Source organism: Pongo pygmaeus, chromosome 12, assembly GCF_028885625.2.
Source record: "Pongo pygmaeus isolate AG05252 chromosome 12, NHGRI_mPonPyg2-v2.0_pri, whole genome shotgun sequence".
NCBI lineage: Eukaryota > Metazoa > Chordata > Mammalia > Primates > Hominidae > Pongo > Pongo pygmaeus.
Genome location: NC_072385.2, coordinates 79,507,314 through 79,528,654, shown reverse-complemented (window position 1 = coordinate 79,528,654; position 21,341 = coordinate 79,507,314). Strand labels below are relative to the sequence as shown.

Sequence of the window (21,341 nt, the reverse complement as noted above, 5' to 3'; positions counted from 1 at the left end):
CAGTGGCTCATGTCTGTAATCCCAGCACTTTGGGAGGCTGAGGCAGGAGGATCCCTTAAGGCCAGGAGTTCGAGACAGTCTGGGCAGCACAGGAAGATCTCATCTCTACTGAAAATAAAAAAAATTAGCTGAGTTTGGTGGCACACGCCTATGGCCCCAGTTACTCAGGAAGCTGAGGTGGAAGAATTGCTTGAACATGGGAGGTCAAGGCTGTGGTGAGTGGTGACTGTGCCACTACATTCCAGCCTGAGTGACGGAGTGAGTTTTGTCTCAAGAAAAAGAAAAAAAAAATTAACCATGTGTTAACAGCTACATAACAAATTTACCATTAGAGCCACTTTTTAAAAATTAAATCAATTAGTTAATTTTTTTAGAGATGAGAGTCTTGCTCTGTCACCCCACTGGAGTGCAGTATCGTAGCTCACTCTAGCCTTGAACTACTGGGCTCAAGGGATCCTCCCACCTCAGCTGCCAGAGTAGCTGTGATTACAGGCACATGCTGCCATGACCTACAACCATTTTTTAAGTGTATAGTTCAGTAGTATTAAATGCATTCACATATATGGCATTTTTAAAGAGGTCTTCAGTGCCTAAATATGCAGAATTGTTTCCAAATCTTTTAGATAGTTAATTTAGACACTGACAAGAGGAAGTGACAGACTTGGCTCTGAAATTCCCAGGGAGTGCACTTTTAGGGTTTATGAGAGCACCTCATACCAGGCAAGAGTAGGTGCACCTCAGGGCTCAGCAGGAAGCAACAGCAGGGACAAGGACAGAGATTCTCTGAGAATTTGCCATGTGTCAGTTTCTGTTCTGGGATAGGTTAGAAATAATGAACTGGGGCCAGGTGCAGTGGCTCACACCTGTAATTCCAGCACTTCGGCAGGCTGAGGTGGACAGATCACTTAAGGCCAGGAATTCGAGACCAGCCTGGGAAACATGGTGAAGCCCTGTTTCTTCTAAAAATACAAAAATTAACCAGGCGTGGTGGTGCATGCCTGTAATTCCAGCTACTCGGGAGGGTAAGGCAGGAGAATCGCTTGAACCCGGGAGGCAGAGACTACAGTGAGCCAAGATCGCATCACTGCACTCCAGCCTGGGTGGCAGAGTGAGACCCCATCTCAAAAATAATAATAATAATAATGAACTGACTAGTGCTGCCCCTAATCTTTTGTGAATCCTTCCACCATATTTTAAGACTGCCTCACCTCCTCAGACACCTGCCCCTATCAATTGTGACTTTTTCTTCCCTGTGGTTTTATCCTTTCTCTGTCTATTGGCTTCCTATCCACATGTAAATATGCTGTTTCCCATTTTAATAAAACAAACCAAACCAAACAAACAAAACCTTCCCTTGTCAAAATCCTCCCTTTTAACTTTATATTCTTTTTGTGTTTGCTTACCCTTTAATGTAGGGTTTCTTTTTTCCTTTCAAAGCTGTGCAAGCATGGGCATGGTTGCAAGTGTCAAATCATTTTCCAAGGCCTTTGACAAAAAACAGCAGTCCTTGCCCCTCTGCTGCTTCTTACTCCCCCCAAACAACTGTGAATACTTCCTATTCTTTCAACCAATATATTTTTTAAAAAAGTGTATCTCCTCATCTCAGAATAAGAAGCTTGCTCACATTTTTCCAGCTTTGGCCATTGGGAGCTCTTTCAAATTGGCTCCACATCCCTCTTGTTTTCTGAGCAATTCCTTTCTTCCTGGCACTATACTTACTTTTTGCCAAGGTTATCTTGTATTTTCCCTTGTCCAGCCCTAGAATCAGCTATTTTCCAAGGAGCCCTGGTTTCTTTCATTGAACAGTGGTTTTTAGAAACCCAAATCTGTGCACAAGTGTGCTCATTGCTACTGGGTGGACACTGCTTCTAGGTCTTCTCAGTGGACAGAGTTAGGAAATAAATGCATGTATTTCTGTGTACAGTAAGTCCTTACTTAACATCAATAGGTTCTTGGAAACTGCAACTTTAAGCAAAATGACATATAAAGAATCAAATTTTTGTCTTTTTTTTCCTTAGACCTCATGATGCAACAGTAGAAACCAAATTTTTTTTCATCAACAGTCTAAAAAATGACATTTAATGAGACATTATTTGAGAACCTGCTGTATATTGTTTCCTTTAAAGTTGCAAAGTCTTCCAGGTGCTGTGGCTCTTGCCTGTAATCTCAGCTGCTTGGGAGGCTGAGGTGGGTGAATCATGTGAGGCCAGGAGTTTGAGATCAGTCTGAGCACACATAGGGAGACTCCCATCTCTAGAAGTCATTAAAAAATTCGCAGATGAGGTGGCACGTTCCTGTAGTCCCAGCTACTTGGGAGGCTGAGGTGGGATGATCTCTTGACCCCAGGAGTTGGAGGCTGCAGTTTGCGTGATATCTAGTGCACTCCAGTCTGGGTGACAGAGTGAAACCCCATCCCTGAAAAAAAAAAAAAAAAAGAAAATAACTAAAGAAAAAAAAATTTTAAACTCGCATATATGAAAGTTCATTCTTTCTACTGTGAAGTTATATGGGTTTCAAAAAATGCATAATCATGTATATACCGCTCCAGAGCTGTGTAAAACAATTGCATCCCCCTAAAAATTGTCTTTATAGTCTCTAGTTCAATTTTTGATTGCACTTATCAAATTCCTTTGTCTTTTTAAAATTTTATTTATTTATTTTTGAGGCAGTCTTTTTCTATCATTGATGCTGGAGTGCAGTAGCACCATCATGGCTCACTGCAGCCTTGAACTCCTGGACTCAAGCAATCCTCCTGCCTCAGTCTTCTGAGTAGCTGAGACTACAGGTGTGCACCCAACTAATTAAATTTTTTTCTTTTTTTGTAGATATGAGGTCTCGCTATTCTACCTAGGCTGTTCTAGAACTCCTAAAGTCAAGCTATCCTCCTGCCACGGCCTCCCATGCTGTTGGGATTACAGGTGAGAACCACCATCCTTGGTCACAAATTCCTTTAAAGAGCTGTGCAATGTCTCTCACAGCCATTGCAGTACGTTGCGTTCCATAGAGACAGCACCGGGCAAGTGAGAACCAGACAGGCACTGGGCGACTCTGCCTCACTGAGGAAAAATAACTAAAAATGGGCAAAGGACATCCTAAGAAACCGAGAGGCAAAATGTCATCATATGCATTTTTTGTACAAACTTGTCGGGAAGAGCATAAGAAGCAGCAGCCAGATGCTTCAGTCAACTTCTCAGAGTTTTTAAGAAGTGCTCAGAGAGGTGGAAGACCATGTCTGCTAAAGAGAAAAGAAAACTGAAGACATGGCAAAGGTAGAGAAGGCCCATTATGAAAGAGAAATGAAAATCTATATCCCTCCTAAAGGGGTGACAAAAAAGAAGTTCGAGGATCCCAATGCACCCAAGAGGCCTCCTTTGGGCTTTTTTCTGTTCTGTTCTGAGAATCGCCCAAAAATAAAAGGAGAACATCTTGGCCTGTCCATTGGTGATGTTGTGAAGAAACTAGGAGAGATGTGGAATGACACTGCTGCAGGTGACAAGCAGCCTTATGAAAAGAAGCCTGCGAAGTTGAAGGAAAAATACAGAAAGGATATTGCTGCATATTGAGCTAAAGGAAAGCCTGATGCAGCAAAAAAGGGAGTCATCAAGGCTGAAAAAAGCAAGAAAAAGAAGGAAGAGGGCTGGGCTCAGTGGCTCACACCTGTAATCCCAGCACTTTGGGAGGCCGAGGCGGGAAAATCACCTGAGGTCAGGAGTTTGAGACCAGCCTGGCCAATATGGCAAAACCCCGCCTTTACTAAAAAAATACAAAAATTAGCTGGGTGTGGTCGTGCATTCCTGTAATCCCAGCTACTCGGAAAGCTGAGGCATGAGAATCACTTGAATCCAGGAGGCAGAGGTTGCAATGAGCCAAGATTGCACCATTGCACTCGAGCCTGGGCAGCAGAGCAAGACTCTGTCTCAAAAAATAAATAAATAAATATAAAGAGGGAAGAGGAGGAAGATGAAGAGGATGAGGAGAAGGAGGAGGATGAAGATGAAGAAGATGATGCTGCTGAATAAGTTGGTTTTAGTGCAGTTTTTTTTCTTGTCTATAAAGCATTTAACCCCCTTGTACACAACTCATTCCTTTCAAAGAAAAACAATTGAAATGTAAGGCTGTGTAAGATTTATTTTTAAACTATACAGTGTCTTTTTTTGTATAGTAAAAACACTACTGAACATGTCTTTAGATAGCCCTGTCCTGGTGGCATTTTCAATAGCCACTATTGAAAATGTGGCTAAAACTGTACCTTGCCTGGTACAGTATGGGGGTTGTAAATTGAAATGGAAATTTAAAGCAGGTTCTCCTTGGCGCACAGCACAAATTAGTTACATATAGGGATGGTAGTTTTTCATCTTCAGTTGTCTCTGATGCAGCTTATAAGAAACAATTGCTCTGTTAATGGAATATTACTCTGTAATTGCAAAAAAAAAAAAAGTCGCAGCTGTTTTGTTGACATTCTGAATGCTTTTAAGTAAATACAATTTTAAAAATGAGTATTGTAGTCCTCAAAAAAAAAAAAAAAAAAAGCTGTGCAATACTCTATCTGCCACCAGAGGACTTCACTGACATCTGTGCCACCTTCAAGCAAGGCAATAGATTTCTGAGGTTTCCAACTGAAAATGGCTGGAAGGGCTCTGCTAGAAAAATCAGTCATTGGGAAGTTGATGGAAGCAGGTGGCCCATGAGGACAAGATACACTCTAGGGAACAGGAGAGAGAGCAACTAACTGGGGAGGTCTGATTGTATAGAGTGCTTTCCCCAGAGGGAGAATGTGCCAGTTATCAATTTATTGCCTCTCAGCTCCCTTCACTGACTCATCTATTAAAATAGATCTGGGCCCTTTTATTAGTTTTTCCTTTTACTGGCTGGCACAATGTTTCATCAGTAGGGGGTGCTGGAGAGAGGCATTGAAGAAAAAAGGTGTTTTCTTCCCTGGTCCTGATGGCTTGTTGGCCAGACCCCTGAAGAGCATGTTTTTTCTTCACTGCTGGCTCAGTATAAGTGCCTACAGGGCATTGCTTTTGCTGTGTGCCTTCTTCAGCTCTTTTCTTGACTGGCAGAGTGTGGTTAGGAGACCTGGACAGCATGGCTTTCACCCTGTCCTATATTGCTGCTCTGCATAGGCATGCTGGGGGCCCCATAGGGCTGACTGTCTAGTGAGCTGGATGCCCAGCCTTCATCCACTAGCTCAGACTACTCTGGCCCAAGTCATATGCAGAGGTGCCCTCGGTTGCTGCGGAAGGCCTCCCCAGCTCTCAGTCCCACCAGCACCCACAGTGGCAGCCCAACTCACTCTGCACACCCACCCATCAAGTTCAGCTCGCCTGGGCCCTAGATATCCTGACACAGACACTGTGTGTTCCAGGCCTCACACCTACAGTGGCTCCCTGACTCTCTCTGTACCAGTCCCCCTCTGTACACCTAGCTTGCCCACCAGCTCTGACTTGCCTGTCCCAAAGGGTTACTTCTTTCCTGGCAACTCTTAGCCATCTCTGGGCTGTGCAACTTAGGAATTCCTCTGCCACTAAGTAGATTGTGACCACACCTTCTTCAATGAGCTCTGATCCCTTCCTCCAAGTTTGTCCTTTTTTGGAACTTTCCCTCAGTCCTACAGTAGTGTTTAGAGCTTTCGTTCTATCTTTAGAGTCACTGTCCTATCTTTCTTTACTCGATAATTCTTTATGTTAAACATTCCTGTTTAAATTACTGTGTGGTTTTTGCTCTTGATTAGACCCTAACTAATTAAAGTTTACTCTCACTGGGAGAGGGCAACAGGTGTTCTGGACTTTCATTAAATCTCATTTCAAGAAAGAGAAGAAAGCAATTTCCTGTCAAGAAACGATGTTGATACTGGCACAGACTCTCTGGGTAGAGGATGGAATTGCTATAAAAACCCTAACCAGTAACTCAGGCCCTAGGCCCCAGATCCTGGCTTATATTCAAGTACAGTTTTGAGATAGGGATTTTCCTGTACAATGAAAGAACAGCTTCTGAGTGCCTATCATAACCCAGAGCTGGTAAGGGTTTAAGATGTTTGCTAGACTTCTGCCTACAATGGAATAAGATAAGTTATTCTGGGAACATTATTAGTTACAGTGAGATGTAAAATTCACCTTCTTTTCATTGAGGTGGCACTTAAAAATAGCATAAGAGACAGATAGTTTCTAGATTAGGTATAATGTGCTAATAATGTAAAAAAGGTTCTTCTTTTGCTTCTTTCTCTTTCTTGCCAACGATGCATTTCTAAGTTTCTCTTTTAAAGAAAATTTCCTGGGTCTGAAAAGGAAGTTCGAAGTCCTTGTGATATTCTGCTGACAGACTGATCTTGTTTTGATTTTCTTGAATGTTCTGTTTCTCCTCTTCTGCAAACAATGGGTCATTTTTGTCTCTCGATTTTACTTAGCTGTGATTTGAAGTCTTCTTAACATAACAGTACAGTGTGTTAACCATGCTATAATTAAAGAGTGAAGCTGGTTCTCCAGAGTTCCTTAAAGATTTCCTGGGTTAACTCTACCACACCTGTACGTCTCTGATAATGATATCTGCAGTCTTGTTCATAAAATAAGATGCATTACCAAGGTGAGATGATTGCCCACAATCATATATCTAAAGAAGGAACATATAACTCATGTGAATACAAGAGACTTCTTTCTAAAGGATTTGACATATCTCCCATTGTTTTCCCATGTTTGTCCTCATAGCAATCTAATGAGGTAGATATTACTTTAGAGATAAGAAAGCCAGGCTAAATAACTTAGGGAGATTTGTTCAAGAAGTTTCAGTAGTAGTGTGCAGACTAGAAGTTGTATTTTAATTCTCTGGCTTTACGTAAATATTTACTTACTAACTTTTCCTCATATAAAAAAGAGCTGGCTATGCAACAACTGGTTTTTCTTTTTCTTTTTTTCTTTTTTTTTTTTTTTTAGACAGAGTCTCGCTCTGTCAACCAGGCTAGGGTGCAGTGGTGTGATCTTAGCTCACTGCAACCTCTGCCTCCTGGGTTCAAGCAATTCTCCTGCCTCAGCCTCCCAAGTAGCTGGGATTACAGGTATGCACCACCACGCCCAGCTAATTTTTGTATTTTTAGTAGAGATGGGGTTTTACCATGTTGGCCAAGCTGGTCTAGAACTCCTGACCTCAGAGATCCACCTGACTTGGCCACCCAAAGTGCTGGGATTACAGGCGCCCAGCCTGGTTTTTCTTGAATGAGATAATGTCTTCCTTTTTTCCTAAATCGTCTATCAGGGATAATAAAATTATTATTTATAATAATTCCATTACTCACAGTAATAATTGTGATAATAATGTAAAAAATTTATATTTGTACAGCATTCTATTATTGACAAAGCACATTGACATATATTGTCCAATTTCATTCCCACAAAAATCCTTGTGAGGTAGATAGAAAAAGTATTATTTTCCTATTTTACAAATGGAAAAGAGAGGCTCAGAGAAGTTAATCGAATTTCTTAATATCATATATTTAGGAAGTGATGGTGGAGATTGAATTCGATCCTAAATCTAACTCTAAAACCTGTTCTATGACACCCTCCGTATACTACATAATAGCCAAAGACATATTAAGCCTATCTGCTGTTCAACAAATTACATGCACCCAGAGGTCCAATTTGGCAGAGAGAACAATGCTTCTAAGTGTTCAGTTATGAATCGAATTCTGAAGTTAGAGAAATATTTGACACATATCGAAATTGTGTATTCTGTAACATGTGTTGTGATAAACACAGAGTCTAATAATGTGTAGTACTGTCAGATATAGTACCTCCATAGACATACTGTAATGTAGTAGTACCATCAGATATAGTACCCCCATAGACATACTGTAAATAGATTTCTATCACTCTATGGAAACCGAAGCTCAGAGAAGTTAAATAAATAATTTGCACCAGGCTCCTATGATTTCAAAATGCTGCTTTTTCTGGATTAATGTAGTTGATTTCAAAAAAGATGTCCATATGGAAAAGGTTCTCCAGAGAGTAGAGAAAAAGAGCTGGTTGTCTTCCACCAGCTTGAGGACGATTCGTGAGTGGAACCAGGCACTGGTGGAACTAATCAGGGTGTCACCCAAGCAGGACACCCTAAGTTTATCTGCTTATCTGCTGATCTGATAGGCAGCAAAGAAGATATCACCATTCACGGCCTGGTGACGTGGGCAGTTTCTGACATTTTTGCCCATCGTCCAGGATACAATTCAAATAAAACCATAGATTCTTTCCACAGGTTGTCAACATCCATTGACTGATTTAGGTTTGATCATATCCATTGGCAAGGGCACATGCTCACTGAGTTTAACAGAAGCATAATACCCTGTACTGCTTATATTTCCATTTCTTTTTTAAAGATATTTTTGCTCACAATGTGCAGTTGAATTCTAGATGGTAAAATAAGTATCAAATGGAACCTCTTTGTATTCTTTAAATGAATGATATCTCTCTTTGCGTTTATAATGATGTATATTTTCAAGAATGACACATTCTGGATTTTTTAAGATAGTTCTGTTTTCAAATTATTTATTTTTCCCATGGAAAGGCTTATCTTGGTCCACATTTTTTATTCAGAAAATAGTAACTATATTGCATGTTGTGTATGTCATCTGTATTTTATTTGCCATTTGTCACCTGTATTTTAATAGCTTTCTACTATATTACCTGTTGATTCCTATATTAAGAATATAATGAATTTTCTGTAAATCTAAAATCAGAAAAAAATACTTTTAAAAAGAACTTAAAGGAACTTAATTATTTGTGCAAGACAAATACTTTTTATTTTATTTATTCATTATATATGTTTAATATATCTAACTGATATGACAAATAATTTATCAATATCTTGCTCACACCAAAAGATTAATTCCATTTGCAAAACTATGTGAAAATTATAGCTATTATCCCAATAATACAGATAAAATAGCTTTCTAGTGTGTTTTCCCCTTGAATATTTGGGTTGATAGGGAAGAGATATGAATTTTGACTTGAACCATAAATTAGATTGTCTAGATTGACTGATTTCATGACATAACTATGCAACCTGCCCTTGGGGTTTCTTGGTGATGAAATTTTTCTTACTGTTCTCATGTATTTTGTTTCCAGCTATAAATTCATACAATTATCAGAATTTGTTTTTGGCCAAGTCATAATTGTGAGTGAAGAACCATGGAAGGAGAACATTTTTTGCTCATCAACTACTTTCATAAAATCAACAATTTGCTTAAGTGAGTTTTCAAAATAAATACTGATTTTAATGAATATCTACCTTTTACAGTTTATCAGAACATTTTGGTATATAAAATTAGCCTCAGGATGGCAGAACTTATCTGTTAGAGACATTTTGAGGGAAAAAGTGCCCATGTAAAAGAAATGAATATTGAGTCTATGTTTGATTGATTCAATTTGAAGATAGTTTTTTACAGTCATGTAAGCACTGACAGACTGTTCTGTCTACCAGAGAAGTATGTTTTATTAGATGCATACTAAACTTGTTTACTCTAGATTAATAGGTTCTGAATTTATACACTTCTTTACTATTTTATATATATATATGTGTATATATATGTTGTTAGCAAAAATATATATAATACTGTTGTTTATAGGATACTGAATATTTGGCAATTTGTAAGGTGAAATGTGGGAATTACTCAGCTGAGGAGTCAAAGCAGAGAAAGCCCTGGATGATGTAATGAGGTCACCATTTGAGAGGGGATTGTGTGAGAACCAGACTAAGGCAGAGCAGAGGAAGAGAGGCTTTTGATTTGGTTATTAAATGCCAAACAGATGTGGTATAGTAAATGGAAAGAATAAATGAACATTTGGAAAACAAATATTTTAAATTCATATTTCATGCTTTGGGATATTCTCTTATCACACATAGAAAATAGGAGAAAATATTTTTCCCTTTGTGAATAATTCTCTGAAAATTCAAGTATTGGTCCCTGAGGGAGGTAGGGCATATGAAGCAATGATTGATCTCTTCCTAAATTTAGTAAATATTGGGTCTTTGAAGATAATTCACATTAAACAGAGTGTTGGTGTTAATGCATGATACAAGCTAAAATGTGAATAATCTCTGGACTTATTCTCATTCGTTCTTTTTGGGGGCAGGGTTATCAGTTTGTTTTATCAAAGTAGTACAAAGCTATATACAATATTAAATAGTACTACAAAGCTTATATTAAAAAAAAAAAGCAGTACCTTCTCCATCCCCAAGCTGTGCTTCCCAGGGGCTTTTAAATCTTCAGCAGTTTTTCCTGATATAAAATGCCTATCATTATAGAGCTATGTCTTCATTTACAAATTTTAGATATTATCTATTAACTCCTGACACACACATATTTCCCTCTCCTATCATTCTAATATAATTCTAAACTCATTTCTAGTTAATTCAATATCGAGTATTTACATTATGATATCAGTGTTGGTCATTGGTAACCCAAGTATTGTACTTTGACTATTTATCCTTCATTGTACCACCTGTAAGAGTTAAAGAAAGAGGAAAGAAACACAAAATGTGGCTTGGCAGTTAAGACAGGTTTACTTTAGATAAAACCTGAGAGGGGCTTCTGGCCTATCTATCTATCTATCTATATATATATATATATATATATTTTTTTTTTTGGTCAGGAGCGCTTTCTCTTACTGACTATATATTGGAGTATATATTGGTCTTAGGGTGTTAGGGTGAGGGGGCTTATTATGAGCTTGGAATGTTTCTGTGTGAGGGAGAAGTTTTATGGTGGGGTTGGAATGTCTCTGGGAGGAGGGATGTTTATCTTGGGCAGACATCTTTCCACCCAAATGGGGGTTATCTCAAGGCTGGCATCTTCCCCACTGGAGGCGGGTTATCTCATGGCTAGCATGTCTTTGGTCAGGGAGGGCTTTGGAAAGTTTCTGGTTGGAGATGTTATTTGTGGTTTATGGTCATGCTGGCCTAAGCCATTAGGCTGATGCCCTTTGGATTTAGGCAGTTTTTTATTAAGGTGAACTTTAGGATGAGGGGTTTGTCCAAGATGGTGATGTTCCTGCTCTATCACAACCTTTTGTTTTGTTTTCTTTTGAGTTAAGAATTTCTTTTGAATTAAGAAGTTTTCCATCTTATCATTTTTCTTTCTTTCTTTCTTTTTCTTTTTTCTTTTTTTTTTTTTTTTTTTGAGTTGGAATTTTGCTCTTGTTGCCCAGGCTGGAGTGCAATGGCTCAATCTTGGCTCACTGCAACCTCCACCTCCTGGGTTCAAGTGGTTCTCCTGACTCAGCCTCTGGAAGAGCTGGGATTACAGGTGCCTGAAACCATGCCTGGCTAATTTTTTGTATTTTTAGTAGAGATAGGGTTTCACCATGTTGGCTAGGCTGGTCCTGACCTCAGGTGATCCACCCTTCTTGGCCTCCCAAAGTGCTGGGATTACAGGTGTGAGCCACCATGCCCGGGCCAGCATCTTATTATTTTTCTATCAATTCAACCAAATGTTTCATTAGATTTTCAGATGCTGACTAATACTACATTCAACATTTCAGATACTCTATTTGTGGTCTCTGTCTTCCTGCTCTTGTCTGGACTGTTTGCTATCTTGATTGTCATCCCAGGACATTCCCTGTTTTCCATCTTCCATTTCTTTTGTTTTGTTTTGTTTTGGTTAGGTCACTCCATTGGTAACAATTGTGCTGGGACTCATCCTTCAGTAGGGTGAGCAAGAGTGCATGGATGCCTTGTATGTTTACCTGCACAGTTGTTTGTTACTTAAGGATATGAATAGAATTCTAGGATAAAAATAACTTCCCCTTAGAACTGGGAAACGATTGCTTCATTGTCTTCTGAACTCAGTTGCTTTCAGCAAGTTTGATGCCCATTCTGATTCCACATTCTTTTAATGTACTTGCCTCCCACCCCCAGTCCTCTAGCAATTCCAAGTTTATTCTTAGTTTCCTGAAATTCCATACTGTGACTTGGTGTAAGTCTTTTTTAATTCATTGGGCTGAGCACTTAGTGGGACCTTCCAATCTGAAATTGTATGTCTAAATTGCATTATTTCAGCTCTGGGATATTTTCTTCTTGGATTTACTTGAGGATTTCTTCCCATCAGTTTATTCTTCTCTCTGTTTTCTTTTTCTGAAAATCCTATGAGTCAGATGTTGCACATCCTGGAATGAGTATTTAAGCATCTTATTTTTTTCTCTCTTATTGGCTATCTTTTTTATCTTTTGAGTTTACTTTCTAGATTTGTTTGCTTTTAGCTTCTAATCCTTTTATTGACTTTTTTTTTTGTTTCATGGCCATATTTTTAATTTCTATAAACTTGTTGTGATTATTCCTTTTTAAAAAATAATCATCTTCTTTTATGGATATAATGTTTTTTGATCTCTCCAATGATTCAATTATAATTTTAGTAAAGTTTTGTTTTGTTCCTTATACTGTCTTTGTTTCTTCTGGGATTTATTGTTGAGGTTGGAGGCTTTCCTCAAATATCTTATAATCATTAGTTATCTATTTCTATTTTTAATAACCTAATTTATTAATTTTCTCCAGAGTTAAGTAGGGTCTATTAATTTATTTGCCCAAACACATTTTATGTTGGTATGATAGAATTTTATCAGATTCTCTAGCCACCCATGTGTAGTCATAAGGCATGAAATGCTGCTTTTTATGCACAGGATGTTCTCAAATGCTTCTAAGTCCTCAGCCTTTTTGAATGCCTGCAGAGTAAAGTGCTTGGCTGCTTCTTGGGATCCACTGCTTTGAAAACAGATTTTAGCTTCTTTTGCTTAGTAATGTTATTTACCATTCTTTCATTTGTATCCTAGCTTTCAAATATTTGTTTTTTTGTCTTCTGATATTCATTTCCTACCTGCCCTTATGGTTTATACCATTTTTAGATGAAATTTCAGAAAAAAAGAGAAGACAAACACATTTAATTTATCTGCCATATATGTTTTAATTAATTAATTATTTTTTCATAGAGACGTGATCTCCCTATATTACCCAGGCTTGGTCTTGAACTTGTGGGCTCAAGTGATCCTCGTGCCTTGGCCTCCCAAAGTGCTGGGATTATAGGCACGAGCCACCATGTCTGGCCAATCTGCCATATTTAGCTGGAAGTTCCTTATTTGTTTTTTATTTTGGCAATCCAACTTTTGGATATGAAGATGACTTTTATGTCTTAGAAATATTACATTATTAAAAATATGTTGGTTTTGACTTGCTGGGGTTATTTTCCTGCTTCCTTTGGTAAAAACACTTGATTCACTACTTTGAGCAAACTTCGCCTTCCCCAATTTCTGTGGTTCTGGTGGGGCTGCCCACCAGACATCAGCCCTCTGACCACAGAGGTGGACACGTGCTCTAATCTGGAAAATTAGTTTCACTCTTATGGGAGTATGACTCCTGAACAGAGACCAAAGTTGCTGATGATGTTGTTTTCTTATTGGTGAACCTTAGAAGGCTGGTCTATGATTGTACCAGCCTGGGTCCTTCGTTGGACATACTAGACACCAACTCTGATTGGCTTTAGCATAAAAGGGTTTTAATGGGAGCCTATTGGTTAGTTCATGAAATTTATGAGAAGATTTTAGAATCAGGCTTAGAAAATAATCAGTTACTACACATGTTAGTTTCCTACAGCTTCTGTAACAAATGGCCACAAGCGAGTGATATAATACAACACACTTATTTTCTTATAATTCTGGATGTCAGAAGTATAAAACAAGGTCTGGTCTGGACATGGTGGCTCAAAGCTGTAATCCCGTCATTTTGAGAGGGCAAAGTGGGAGGATTGCTTGAGCCCAAGAGTTTGTGACTATTCTGGGCAACATAATGAGACCCTGCCTCTATAAAAAATAAAAAGTTAACAGGGCACAGATTACAGATGTGAACAACTGTGCCAGGCCTATAAATGTATTTTATTAATACCTTACATAGTTAGATCATTGTATTGGCTTTAAAGTGTTTTGCGTAAATTGCATTGCCTCTGAATTCCATTTCAGGAGAGTAAAGGAGATATTACAAACTATTGTTATTAAAAGGGGGCATTGGGTCTCATAGAGCTCTAGCCAGAAAAAATAAGCACATTCCACAAGGCTGGAGGGAGTAAGATCTGGGGGGTACAGAGTCTGTTTCTCACAGGAAGGCATGGGTTCTCTGGACCTGGGGTAGAGCTTAGGCTTGAATGACTCCCTTGCTACGGCTCAGGGGCTTCTCTAAACATCTCTTATTCGCCCTCAACATTACTTTGACTCTGACCTCCCCAATCATACACCTGTTTTTATCTGATAGATTATTTTGTGAGTGACCTCAAATACCAGCCATCTCTGTTCAGCCTCCATCTCATTTCCACTGTGACACTGAAAATCAGTATTTTTAGATGCTGAGACCAGATCAACCTATATAGAAAAATAAATCTGGTTCCACTTTTACTTCCTATATAGGATATCATTAACATATTTTCCATATGAATAGGGACTGTCATGTACCATATGTTATTCATCATATGGCATCATGCCTGTTTCAAGACATATTTTAATATAGCGCAAAGGCAAAGAGTTTTAAACTGGAATGTCTGCTGTGTGTTGTGGTTTAGACTTTCTGGTTATCATGAAGCCTGATTAGGTTAGCTTTCTACATGTATACCATAGAATGGGCTCTCAACAAATTACCTAGAAAAGTTAACTTAGCAAGATAAACTTTGGACAAAATGAAAGTGAACTATTAGAATTTTAGTTCAATTTAGGCAAGGTCACAGAGATTTTGCAGTTGAAGCACATTTTATTGGATGAACAAAGAAGAAAAAACAGGAAAACAGCCTGGCTGGCAAGGAAGTAGAAAGATATGACTTCTCTATTCTAGTTATTAAAGGCTTAAGAATTTGACTATTTAAAGCACAATGTCCCATATTCAGATACATTCATTAATTAGACTATTGACTGAAGCCCATCTGTGTGTCAGCTACTATGCTAGTTCCTGGGGAGTTCCTGGGGAACAATGGTAAGCACAGATAGACTCAATCTCTGACCTTGAGGAAATTACAGTCCAGCGGGTAAGATAGAAAATAATAATAATAATTTATTCTATTTATTTATTTTCTTTAAAAAATAGAGTCAGGGTCTCACTATGTTGCCCAGGCTGGTCTTGAATTCCTGGGTTCAAGTGATTTGCCTGCCTCCACCTCACAAAGTTTTGAGATTACAGGTGAGAGCCACTGCACCTGGCCATAATAATAATTATTAAGCCACTTATGATAATATAGATACATATAGAGTTAGGTGCTGTTAGGGAAAATAACCTAAAACAAAAGACACTGGATTTTTTTCCATTAGCCCTTTTAGATCCACCCTCCATCTTTCTCGACCCTGCTGTGTGCTCCAGGAGGCGGCCTCTGTGGCCTGCATCAACAAGCAACCTGTCCCTCTGGCGTCAGGCTGGGTTTGACCCAAGAGAGGCATCAGCAGGAGACTGGGTGGTGGGAGCAGAGTGAAATCGGGCAATTTACTCCCCTTCCCAGCCAGGCTATAGATTAACTTCTTTTCTTTGCTGAAGGCCACAGCTATTCTTTCTAGGTTCTGGGAACCAACTGTCCACTTATTCCTTTAGATGAGGGGGTGTTAAAGGATTCCTGCTGTTGCTAGTTCAGAATGTTTCACTATAGCTAGTTGGCTTCCTTTAACTATGCTCATACCTTTGTAAATGGTCCCCTCATGGAACTCACCCATGGGTGTGCCATCTTTTTCCTGCCAGGACCCTGACACGAGCCTGGACCAGAGAGGGTGTGGCTGGTGGTGGTGAAAGGGGCATTCTAGGCAGAGGCAAGAGCTCTTCAGGGGAAATGTTTGAAGGAAGGACAGTGTAGCTGGAGCGTAGAGAAGGAGGGGTGAGATGGTGTTGAAGGGGGAGGCAAAGGTTTTAGGATGCAGTGGATGCTTTTCTTTTTCTTTTTCTTTTCTTTCCTTATCTTTTTGTTTTTTGAGACAGGGTCTCGCTATTGTTACCCATGTTGGTCTTGAACTTGGGCTCAAGTGGTCCTCCTGCCTTGGCCTCCCAAAGTGCAGGGACTATGAAAGGATGAGCCACCACACCAGGCCTCTTTTTTTTTTGGCTGCTCAGCATTTTTTGAAACCCCTTCTTGAGTATGGGGAATTCCCTACTTTAGGGGTCTTGACGGGAGGCCCACTGCCTTCCCATTATAGAAGCTCAGCTCCCAGGTGGTTAGGTGTGGGCGCAGGACCTAGTCTCAGCCAGTCAACACCACCCAGCCAGTATCTGGGTCAGGAGCCAGAAGCAGAACAGTGAGGGCTTCTCCTCTGGCCTTGGCAGGTGTGGCAGTGGCTCTGGCAGTGGTTTCCAGGGTGTTGGCAGTGCAAGCTGTGGCAACCATTTACTTAGCTGGGCCCCCAGCTTTCCTGGGGGCCATATCCTTTTATAAATTTCTTTCTTGTCTGAATGGGCCAGAGTTCATTTCTTCCTAGTGGTAATATCTTTTTAATACATTTCTTTGCCTTTTAAATTAGCCAGAGTCCACGTCTGCTTTTAGCAACTAAGAGCCCTGAGTGTACTTAGTTGTACACCATGGTAACTAAAAACACTGTACCTTATAGATCGTGCTAAGTGTTTTAATCTTAATTATAAATACAAAGGGAAGACGTTTAAGGTTTTAAGCTGCAAGAATGATGTGGAGGCAGTGACAGGACCAAGCTTGCATTTGGAAGAGCTCTTTCAGATTGCATTAAGGAGGGTCTAGATTAAATGTAGGGGGACCGTCGGGCGCGGTGGCTCATGCCTGTAATCCCAGCACTTTGGGAGGCTGAGGCGGGCGGATCACAAAGTCAGGAGTTTGAGACCAGCCTGACCAACATGGTGAAACCCCGTCTCTACTAAAAATACAAAAGTTAGCCAGGTGTGGTGGCACGGGCCTGTAATCCCAGCTACTCGGGAGGCTGAGGCAGGAGTATTGCTTGAACCCAGGAGGCGAAGTTTGCGCTGAGCCGAGATCATGCCACTGCACTCCAGCCTGAGTGACAGAGTGAGACTCCATCTCTAAATAAATAAATAAATAAATAAATGTAGAGGGACCAAGGGATAGATGTTGTTGGCTTAGAGTAGGAGTTGCAGTGGTAACACAGAAAAGTGCCTGGATTTAAGGGTTATTTAACATTTGAAATTGTTATTACTGGATGTGAGGGAGGTTATAGAAAAGAAAGGCATCAAGGTTAGTCCTTAGATTTTTGCTGTTTGAATTAATTGGATGTTGACTATAGGAGGCCCCGGTACTTTGTTTAAATCCTGATTGCTATCGGTAATTTAATGGCTGATCAAAATGATTTTTCTATTCTCCTATGCTTTTATATGCATACATAAACTTGTTGGAGTTGGATGACCAATTGCACGTACATTTTCTTTAGATCCAGACTCTGAATTCAGACCATGTTTCAATGCTTGGCTATCACTGATGAGGGAAAACGCAGTTGGTCTCTGAGTCACACTGTGAAATAGTATTCAGAGCTGAGGCTTCATCTGCAGTGCTTGATTCAACAGATCCCTGGGCTGGTGTGAGTAAGTGGAAAGCCATTTTAGAGAAGCCAGAATTGGGTTGCCATCTGTCACGCATGGGCTTTGCTCCTTACACATACTGGTGAATAAAATGTTTAACAGGCTGTAGCCAGAAAGTGATATGCAGCATCTCATTCATGAGGAAACTCTACATTTTGCTTTCTGTTTAAGGGCATTGTTTAAATGTCCTCTGGGCTGTGTTTATGCATCCTCAGCTGAATAGATTCTTGCCTAAAGTCCACTATCATCAGCACTTACAAGATGGAACAACAGGAAATTGTAAAACTAATACGTGCTGCTTACCGGTGTTCAGAGCCTCTTCTTTCAAACATGACTTATTTACAAATTTCTGCAACTGAAGTCATGCAATTTTTATTTGTTGTGCACTTATTTTGTACCAATCACTCTTCCAACCACTAATAAATATGTATTTTTACACACACCATACATCCCTCCGTACCCCATGTGTTTATTTGACTCTCACTCTGATATGGTTTGGCTCTGTGTCTCCACCCAAATCTCATCTGGAATTGTAATCCCCATGCGTTGAGGGAGGGACCTGGTGGGAAGTGATTGGATCATGGCGGCAGTTTTCCTCATGCTGTTCCCATGATAGTGAGGGAGTTCTCACGTGATCTGATGGTTTAGAAGTGCGTGGTGGATCCTCCTCTCCTCTCTCCTGCCACCATTTAAGACATGCCTTGCTTCCCCTTCACCTTCTGCCATGATTGTAAGTTTCTTGAGGCCTCGCCAGACATACAGAACTGTGAGTCAATTAAACCTGTTTCCTTTATAAATTACCCAGTCTTAAGTAGTTCTTTATAGTAGTGTGAAAACAAACTAGTGCACACTTCGACCGTATGAAATAGATATTGCTGACTTCATTTTCCAATAAGGAAATTGAGGTTCACATTTAGAAATCTGAATTTGAACCCAGCCATGTGTTACTAGTCCTATGCCAAACCAATGTGCCATAAAATCATCTGATTTATCATTTGTTCCTTTCCCTTATTATGTGTTCCCTCGACTGGTATCAATCCAGAATGTATTCCATTATTTTGAAATTGAAGACATCTCTATTTAATAGGGACAGAAGCATAGACAAATAACAAATAACTAGGGTGAGGAGTTAAAGAAGTAGTTAAAGGAATTTAAAATTTAAGTGGCTAAAGGAAGCCATCAGGATCTCTGACCAATCCAGACACGGTGGCCAAACTCTTGTTTGGTGTATTTCTCCACTTGACTCCTATATTATTAATTAGGGTTAGAAAAAGGATCAGAAGCTTTTAAAAACATTAGAGTAGCTCCACTACAAATAAGGGAAAATGCTGGAGCTAGAGTCAACAGATGGAGTTTGAATCTGAGATTTGAATCTGAATTTTACTACCATTTGTGTCAACTTGGGTAGATCAGTTGACATGTCAGAACCTCTGTCTCTTCTGATGGTAAAACCTTTGTCATGTAACACTTATGTGGAATAAATGAATAACATTTACAGAAATTATTTATAAGCTGTAAAGCATTATACAAATGCAGATATTATTGTTAACTTACTTGAGACTCTAAAGGTTGAATTTCTGAAAGTTAAGTCTAAGTCAAATGATGTCTGTGTTCCTATAAGCAGAGCAAGATCACCAACAACAGTGTCAGCCATCATAGCAATTTTTATATTTGCTACATCTTCATATTTTTTCTTACCACAAAGCTGTAAAGCATTGTCATTGTATAAAATTTACAGAAGAAGAAGGCGAAATAAGTTTTCCATTGTCAAAGAGAGCATCAGAAATAAAATCAGGATTATTTCTACCTTGCACTATGTTCTTCCCACATTAGAATACCTTTGCTTAACGCCATTTATGGAAAAAAATGTAACTTAAGGATCTGTAGTTAAATTTAGCAGATAATGTTGAAAGATGAGACTAGGAGAATATATTTAGAGACAGTGCCTACTTAACATGAATTGTTATCTGCTAGGGAAAAAGATGAGTTTTAGGTATTCCTAGAACTCAGTCTAGCAAATTATTCATCTGTAAGGGGAAAATCTGTGGTAACTGTACCTAAAATTATTTTTTAAACATCTCAACTTTGAATTTATATCTAAAAGTACCTTTTTTTTTCTTATGCAAGATGTCCCACACTTACTAATATATCCACAGACTAGCAAACCCGTAGGGGAAAGTAAAACATAACAAGACAATAGATAATTATCAGTTCAGTGACTCCTTAAAGTTAACATTTAAATCATTTGCCTTTTCCAAATAAAGGCTATAAGCACAAATTGCTTTATTATTAGCCTAAATGCTTTGGTTATCTTACGCATAAAATATTTTTTAGCTCTGCTTGCGTAACGCATAAGATTTAAGCAAAACATTGAGGGAAGGAGAATGAACACACATTGTTTAATGTGGCATTTGATTTTACAGGTGTATTTTGCCATGGCAGTCGTCCAGTTGGAGTGGGTCACTGATAAGCCAGCTTATCTTATTCTTACACTAGATCTGATCTTTCTGTGTGGAGGGAGATTGATTTCTCTAACGCTCTTGGGATTTTCTCTGTGCCTTTAGTTGGTTCATCCCAGGAGAGACGGGATGACTCATGTTTTTGTTGAATTTGAGAGAGGAACTGGGTTTGTACAGTCCTATCCATTTGTTGTAGGCACTCTTTAGTATATCTTCCTACCTTATAAAAGATCTACCTTATAAAAGACCCATTGAATACTTCCTGGGTCTCAGGGCTGGATTGCAGGTAACAGGATGTCCACCTCTGGTCGCAGGTAGGCATCTGATCCAAATTGGGCCAATGAGATTTTCTCTTAGGACTTGAGAGGGACTAAAGAGAATCAGTCTGGCTATGATATGTATGTAAACTCAGAAGCTGTGGGATGGCCATTGCTTTCAACTCATGTGGATTAAGAAGTAACAGGTATTCTGTAGAAGGAGAAGCATAAACTAGGTCCAAAGAGAACTGCTTGGGCTCTGATGGTTTTTTAGTTCTTCCCTCCAACCTGTTCGAATTTCTGTTGTTGGATATTTTGAGATGTCTGTGTCCTTATAATAAAGTCTCTCTTTTTGTTTTTGCTAAAGGTAACATGAGTAGTTTTCTGCTACATGTGCCCAAAAGCATCTTAACTAATATACCATTTAGTTGTGAATGAGAATATAATCTTACACAGGCTGTTTGAGAAGGAGGCTGCATTCCTCTCAAACAGCCTGTGTTTGAAGGAGAAGCAATGGCTGTTGGTACAGCAATTTTAGGTGGTATAATGAAATTTCATCTTTTTATTAAATTAAATTAATTACTTAATTTTATTTTCATTTTTAATTTATTTTATTTAACTTTATTTTTAAAGCAGGGTCTCTCTCTGTCGCCCAGGCTGGAGTGCAGTGGTGCAATCACAGCTCACTGTAGCCTCAAGCTCCTAGGCTCAAGCAAATCCTTCCACCTCAGCCTCCTGAGTAGCTGGGACTACATGTGGCACCACCACACCCAGTTAATTTTTTTTTTTTTTTTTATGTGTGCATTTCTTTTTTTTTTTTCTTTTATTATTATTATTATTATTATTATTATTATTATACTTTAGGTTTTATGGTACATGTGCGCAATGTGCAGGTAAGTTACATATGTATACATGTGCCATGCTGGTGCGCTGCACCCACCAACTCGTCATCTAGCATTAGGTGTATCTCCCAATGCTATCCCTCCCCCCTCCCCCCACCCCACAACAGTCCCCAGAGTGTGATGTTCCCCTTCCTGTGTCCATGTGTTCTCATTGTTCAATTCCCACCTATGAGTGAGAA

General features: G+C 39.3%; 1 pseudogene; it reads left to right on the top strand.

The window, feature by feature from the left end:
- The first annotated feature begins 3,076 nt into the window (after nt 1–3,076).
- On the top strand, nt 3,077–3,630 carry LOC129030626 (high mobility group protein B1-like; annotated as a pseudogene).
- Nucleotides 3,631–21,341: the final 17,711 nt, after the last annotated feature.